Source organism: Atractosteus spatula, chromosome 4 (genome assembly GCF_055471065.1).
Source record: "Atractosteus spatula isolate fAtrSpa1 chromosome 4, fAtrSpa1.hap1, whole genome shotgun sequence".
NCBI lineage: Eukaryota > Metazoa > Chordata > Actinopteri > Semionotiformes > Lepisosteidae > Atractosteus > Atractosteus spatula.
In genome coordinates this window covers 35,477,969-35,486,040 of record NC_142709.1, presented here as the reverse complement: position 1 = coordinate 35,486,040, position 8,072 = coordinate 35,477,969, and positions in this window count along the sequence as shown.

The following is an 8,072-nucleotide window of genomic DNA, read 5'->3' as shown; positions in this document are numbered from 1 at the left end:
TTAACTTCTCTCTCTCTCGCTCTCTCTTGGCGTCTTATTACCGGAGGTTTTTCCGGGACTTCGCTAGCCTCGCTGCCCAGCTGCACTGCCTCACGGAGAAGGGGTGGCGTTTTGTGTGGGACGCGAACTGTGAGGGGGCTGCGGGAGGCACTGGTGGGGGCCCCTGTCCTGGCCTTCCCGGATCCGACGCTGTCCTATGTGCTTGATACGGACGCCAGTGCTACGGGGTTGGGCGCCGTGCTAGCACAGGAGGGGCCAGACAGAGAGAGGGTTGTGGCGTACTTTAGCCAGGCGCTCAATAAGGGCGAGAGAAATTATTGCATCACCCAGAGGGAGTTGCTGGCTGTAGTCGCAGCGGTCCGCCACTTCAAGCCCTATCTGTTCGGGACCCGGTTCAAACTGCGGACAGACCATGCGTCCATCACCTGGCTGCTCAATTTCAAAGAGCCAGAGGGTCAAATGGTGAGGTGGATTGAGGTCCTGCAGGAGTGCGACTTCACGGTCATGCACCATGCGGGGTCTCGCCACCATAATGCAGACGCTCTCTCGCGGAGGCCCTGCGAGGCAGTGGACTGCTGCTATTGCATCCGGAGGGAGCAGCGCGAGGAGGCCGCCCATGGCGAGAGGGAAGCGAGCGCCGCTGCCACGTCCCTGAGCGGGCCGTTTGGTGTGGGCCTGGCAGACCTGGTGCAGCAGCAGGAGGCAGACCCTGAGCTCGCCCCTCACCCCAAGTCCGTGAAGGCGCTTTGCGCACTGTGGTAGGCCTTGGAGGTGAGGGACGGGGTGCTGTGCCGGGGGTGGTGGGTACCTTCCAGCGGCAAGGTAAGGTGGCAGTTTGCGGTGCCACAGTTGCTCCGTGGGATGGTTCTCCAAGCAGTGCACGGCCAGCCGGGCGTGGGGCACTTCGGCTCCGCGAAAACCCTGCAGCGACTCCAGGGCCTCTTCTATTGGGGTCTCTGTCACTGGGACGTGGAGCGGTTCTGCCGGACGTGTGCGGTTTGTGTGGCCCAGAAGGGTCCGCCCGGGCGCTCAAGGGCGCCCCTCCAGCAACATCAGGTGGGGGCGCCCATGGAGCGGGTGGGGGTGGACGTGGTGGGGCCGTTTCCGCGCACCGAGGCGGGCAGCCGCTACGTCCTGGTGGCAGTTGACTACTTTACAAAGTGGCCCAAAGCATATGCCCTCCCGGATAAGAGCACGTCCACTGTAGCCGACGCCCTGCTGGAGGGGATGTTTGTCAGGCTGGGGGTGCCGGAAGAGCTCCACAGCGACCAGGGGCGGAATTTCGAGTCCCAGGTGTTCGCGGGGGTGTGCCAGCGCCTGGAGATTAAGAAAACGCGGACCACCCCGCTGCATCCCCAAAATGACGGGTTGTTGGAGCATTTTAACTAGACGCTCTCCACTCAACTGGCCACCCTGGTTTCGCGGCACCAGCGTTACTGGGACCGCCACTTACCCCTCACCCTCTGGGCATACTGGACCGCTGTCCAGGAGTCCACCGGCCGGTGCACCCCAGCCTCTCTCATGCTGGGCCAGGAGCTGCGCACCCCTGTGGATTTGGCATTCTGTTCACCGCCAGGAGGAGTGCTGGCACAGCCAGCCGGGCCAGATTACGAGTGGGACCTGCAGTAGCGGATGCTGCGAGTGCACAACTTTTCCTGAAGCCGCCTGACTCTAGACCGGGGGATCTCATCTGGGTCTACAACCCGCGTCGCCGCAAGGGGCTCAGCCCGAAGCTGGCGCCAACATGGGAGGGACCCAGGGAGGTCCTGGAGGTCGTGGGGGAGGTCTGCTACCATGTCCGGTTCGGGAAGCGAGGGAGGATGGTGGTCCTGCACTGAGACCACCTGGCCCCCTTCAGGGCTCACGAGGGGGCGCTTGAATGTGAGGGCGCAGAGGAGAAGGCCAGGTCCAGATTTCACCGGGCCAGGAGAAGCTGAGGTGGCGGACCGCTAGACTCCACCTCGATGCAGCAGGCACACTTGCCGGGTGCCGCAGAGGCTGCAGGATTGTGTGCTGGATGTAAGCAGGCTATTCAAAGTCAGCAGGATGCCAGATATCTCAGGTGGGGGCAGTGTAGCGAATTTGCCCCGGGCAGCGGCCGAAGAGCACCCGGCTAGGGTATGTGGTGAGGGGCAGGACAGGGGTGGAAGTGGTCAGGGCGCGGTTTAGGAAGGCTGCTGACCACTGCAGCTGTCCCACAGTAAAACGGGCGTACAGTCTGGAGAGATAGCCTGTTTTCCATGTAAATAGTTCCCTGGTTCCTCACCCCTGGGTGTTACACTCTCACTCTCTCTCGCTCTCTCTCACTCTCGCTCTCTCTCGCGCTCGTTCGCTCTCTCTCTCTCTCTCTCTCTGGGGCTCGCGCGCGGGCTGGCCGGCACTCTTGGCGGGCTGGTGGTGTGTCTCTCTGGTTATCTGGGCGCGGGAGAGCTGGCTGACGGAGAAGAAATAAAGCGCAGTTTTCAAACTCCACAAGTCTGAGTCTCTCTGTTCATCCTCACCGAACCCGAAATCGTTACACTATCATCAAATCTCCACTGCGCTCCCTTGCCGTGGAGAAGCCATTTGGGGACGTTGCGCTTCATCCTCCTTCTGCAAGGACCAGCGTGGGCTTAGAACTCTGGTTGCCTCTTTGCTTTGGGCCCAGTGTTTGTCCACTGGACCGGGTGCCTCATCAGGACTGAGAACCACAGCCTGACAAAGTACTGGTACTTGTTGCTGATAGGCTTCCGCAGTGCACGACAGAAGAAGATGCAGTTGAGTTTCAGGGAGAAATGCGACACGTCTCTCCCCCCTTCCTCGACTGGCTGGCACATCTGGTTCCTCATGATGTACCCGTGCCTGCCACTCCAGACAAATTTGAAGACCATCCCTTGTCTGAGTCTGGCCAGCAGCAGGTACTCCACAGCCAGGTAAACCAAAGCCAGAAGGATGTCTGCTTTCAACACCATCACTTTGCCTGTGAGGGACAACGACCGCATTTTCCACAGACCCAGCTTCGTGTTCACCTTGGCGATTCTCTCGGTCCTGTGGATGGTCTTATTTTCCTGGCTCTGGAGGGGCAATATCTTGAGGGGCTCCATGCAGAGTTCAAGACCTTCTGGCACCATCATCCTGTCCTTCCAGGATCCAAAGATCTTCAGTTTGCTCTTCCGGTGGTTGAGCTTCAACCCCGAGGCCCTGGATTATTGCTCCATGACCTGCAGGGCTCTCTTCAGTTCCTTGTCCAAACTCAGGAACGGCTTTGTGTCATCTACATACTGGGAGATCTTCAGGGTTTCCCCTGGTCCTCCTGGTATTGCCAGGCCATCAATAACAGGGTCCTGTCTCACCGCCTCTGCTAACGGCTCACCATCATAGGCACAACCGCTTTATTGTCAGATGTGCACCCAGCACAATAGCAGCAGCAAGAACAGGGCCTAACGCTGGCTATAGCACACGAGGGTTATTCAGGGTACAGGTACATGAATATAGGGTGGAATATGGGTACAGGAATAAAGGGGTACATACCGGGAATACTGTAACTATTTACACACTGATTGACAGTACTTACTATGTACATCGCACCAGATGGCCAGCTGAACTAGCCAGTGACCCTTAATCCTCGTCCTGGCTACTACTCTCATCCTGCCCTTCGCCACATACATTAGCTTGAACTTAAACTTTATTGCCATATGTAACCGGTACATGTACCGGTACAATGGAATTCTTACTTACAGAAAGTCTCTTAATTGTTAAAAAAGTGTAAAACACAAAGTGCAGACAGTGCATCTGTCACGCCCCACACTCTCCCTCACAAACGCTGTTCCATTCCTGTCACACCTCAAACTCTTCCTCGCAAACGCCGTCGCATTCCCAAACCCACTGTTTCACAATCTCATTCCTAATTGAACCCATCACATTCCCACATGCACCAGATTCCACACATTCTCACTCCCAAATCAATTATCCAGCCACATCCCTTTCCTTTCAGTATTTAAGGTTCCCTCTCAGTCCAACCCATGCTCACTATTGAGAAGCCTCTTGTAGTATTCTCCTGTGTGTGTTTCCAAGCCTTTTGACTGATGTCCCATTACTAACTCTTCGCTCCCGCCTTTTGGATTTTGTCTTTTGGATATCTCTCGTTACCAGACCCTTTACCTCCCTTTTCGACCAAGCCTCTGGATCTCGTCTTTTGGATTGTCCCTTTGCTACTCTGTGTTCTGTGGGATTCACAGTTACGCACAAGGATCCTCCTATTCTACCAATAAGTTCCCTGACAGCATCATGACAATATACAAGCAAACAGTTTGAATGTATACAATGCAGACATGTAAACAATGACTGCAGATGTGCAATAAATAAAATGATAAAGTGGTAAATGGTGTAGGTGTGGTCTGAGGGGCATGGCCATATGTGTTTTCCAATCACACTGCTTGTGGGTAGAAGCTGTTGAGGGTTCTGGTGGTAAGTGCTTTTGTATCTCTTGCCTGAGCACAGTGGGGTGAAGAGCCTGTGACTGTACTCTGTGATGGCCAGAATTCTACCATGGGAGAGGTCCTCATAGACCTGTTTAATCTCTATGAGACCATAGATGATGATCTTCTGGGCCACATTTACCATTCTCTGTAGTGCCTTTCTCTCTCAAGAAGACGTGTTGTCGTACCATACGGTGATCCTGTTGGTGAGAATGCTCTCAATGGTGCAGCAGTAGAAGTTCACCAATACAGGTACTGCCATCCCCCATTGTTTGAGGCACCTCAGGAAATAGAGGCGCTGCTGAGCCTTCATCAAGATAATGTCCATGTTCACAGTCCAGGTTAGGTCGTTAAAAATGTGAATTCCCCAAAACCTAAAACTTGTCCTAGAAATTGTTCGTTTACATGACTGTTTCCACTTTCGTTCCATCAATACCGAGTGGGCTGTGAGTGTGCGGCCTGTGTCTCAGAAAGTCCACTATTAGTTCTTTTGTTTTACTCACAATCAAGTCCAGGTTATTGCTATGACACCACCTCAGCAGCTGTATGACTTAATCCCTGTAATTGGACTCGTCGTCATCAGGTGCTCTTTGGCTGCAATGCCAGACGAGGGCACCACAATATTTTGTTATTTAGGCAACGAACTGGTTAAAAATGGCATTAAATAAAAAAGTTTTGCTTTTATTCACAATCAGATGTATTGCTTTTTTCAGATAAATTTATGTTTTGTCCATTCATCGATTTTGTAACCAATCAAACACTAGATTTTGTAACCACTTCACTGTTGCTGGGGAACGGGAGTATATCCTTGCAGACAGCGGGCGCAAGGAAGGATGCACCCTTCAGAACTGGACGTCATTGCAGGGTACACACTTACACCAGGACCGATTTTCCCAGAAACCACTTAACTTCCCAGTAGGTCGTTGCAGTGTTGGAAGAAACCGGTGACCCCAGAGGAAACCCATGCAAACATGGGGAGAACATACAAACTCCACGCAGATAACAATCCAGGTCTGGAATTTAATCCAGGGCCCCAAGGCAGCAACGTTTTTATTTAACCGGATACCTGGCAGGATGATAGCATGATCACACAGTTGGTGGTGTAGTACGATTACTTATTGTGACTTTTTTGTTTTGGCAACAAGCCTCTTTTTTCATTTAAGTTCTAGGAAATGGCTGCAGTTGGTAACCTTATAAAAACTCTGTGCTTCGAGCTTCTGGATGACCTTGAGATGGACTGCATGCAATTCAGCAGACAAGTGCTGCAGAAAGAGCTCGGATTTGAAACTTGGCATCTGGATTTCATATTTGATCTCCCAGGTCACAAAACCATCAAAGTCATTTTTGCTACTTATCCTCTTTTTGAAAAGTGTGTGGAAATTTTTTACTCGAAAAGTTCAGGACCTTTAGAAAATTCACATTCAGTCACTGACACAGAGAGAATGGAAAACTGCGCATATTGTTATGTTCTCAGAACTAGCAAACACTGAGGACATTCGCACCTGGCTTAGTCAATATTGCACTGTCCTTCATGGAAACGAGGTCAGAGACGCAGATGGAATTAAAACAAGAGCCAGGAAATTCAAGGTTCAATTGGTACCGGACAAGGTAAATGGAGGTTTGAGGCACCTGCCCTATACAGTCCAGCTGGGTGCCTGTAATGGATATGTTTTTTATGTGGGGCAGCTGCAGGTGTGTCGGCACTGTGGTCCCTCAGGTCATCTTACACTGTGAAAGTTTGCAAGACCTGAGGCAAACAGGGCCTCAAACTGCCTAGTACCTCCCAAGTTCAATTTATGTAGTTCGTATGGGCACCTTTTTAAGAACTGCCCTCAGATATTTCATTGCCAGCATAAGACATTTCATTGCCAGCAACTACTGCTGCATGCTGTATTGTTGTGCATTTGATAAATAAACTTTGATTTGATTTGATTTTGATTTGATACCTACTGTACGTCACAAAAATAAAAATGAAAAAGGAGGAGGCAGTGTGTTTTTCGGCCAAGCCAGGCCAAAGGCCCATTACAGCTGAGAAATCAGATAAGGAACTCTAGTTAGAAAAAGAGGGAGATGTGTTGATATTGCAAGAGTGTGCTTTAGTCTATCAAGATAAATATAAAAGCTTTGAAGATAGGTGGGGGCCTTCAGTTTGGTCAGGGGACAATAACAACAAAGACTCAGTAGTGGCCATTCTTTTCAGAGATTGGGCCTTCAATTTGAACAGTTATCAGAGAATGATAGATTGTAGGTTGCTGTTTGTGGACGTTGAATGGGGGACCAGTAACCCATCTCTCATCAATGTGTATTGTCTTACTGACGTGAGAGGAAGGGTGGAGCTACCCAAGGTATGACCCATCTTATTTACCCATGATTGTGTCGCCAGGCATAACTCAAACTCCATCATTAAGTTTGCGAACGATACAACAGTCATCATGACAGTTAATGAAGAGTTAGTGACAGTTGGTGAAGAGTCTGTGTACAGGGAGGAGGTTGAAACCCTGGCAGCTTGGTGCCAGGACAACAACCTCTTTCTGAACATCAGTAAGACTAATGAGATGATTGTGGATTATAGGAAACACCAGGGAGGAGATCACACACCTCTTTACATCAATGGGACTTCAGTGGAGAGGGTCACCAGTTTTAAGTTCCTGGGAGTTAACATCACAGAGGACTTAACCTGGAAGCACCATTCCAACATCGTGGTAAAAACAGCATGGCAGCACCTTTTCTTTCTCCTTAGGCTAAAGAAGTTTGGCATGCCATCACATATCAGGCCAACTTCTACAGGTGCACTATTGAGAGCATCCTGACTGGTTGTATCACTGCCTGGTATGGGAACTCCTCTGCCCAGGACCGCAAAATACTGCAGAGAGTGGTGAAGTCAGCGCTGCTCATTACCGGCTGTGAGCTACCAAACATCCAGGATATCTACTCATCTAGATGTCTTAAGAAGTCCAGGTCCATTCTAAAGGACCCCAGTCATCCCAGTAACAAACTGTTCTCTCTCCTACTGTCCGGTAAACGGTATCGAAGCATTCAGTCAAAGACTACAAAGACAGATTACAGAACAGCTTCTACCTCAAGGCAATAAGACTGCTAAATAGCCAATAATAATAATAATTGCTTACACTTATATAGCGCTTTTCTGGACACCCCACTCAAAGTGCTTTACAGGTAATGGGGACTCCCCTTCACCACCACCAAAACCAGCCAAGCTGCAGCTCCTTCAGTTAATCACCCATAATGGCTACATGGACATACAGTTTTCATCGTATTTGGTATACTGCACTACTTGGAGATAATGTATTGTATACACCCTAGACACATTGCAGCTCTATTTATATTGAGCTTTGTCTGAGTTTATTTTATTCAGTTTCTATTGCACTATTATGTATTATTATGTAACCTTATTTTGTAATCTTAATTTTGTGATTTTTACCCCGAGGTGAGCTCGCAAAAAAGACATTTCATTGCCAGCAACTACTGCTGCTGTTTTGTTAAACTTTAATTGACTGATTGATTGATTGAAGTCTCTCTCTCCCCTATTGTGGCACAGGTATAGAGGGAGATATTTTAATTGCATCTTAAATACACAGACAGCAGCCTAGCTCTCAA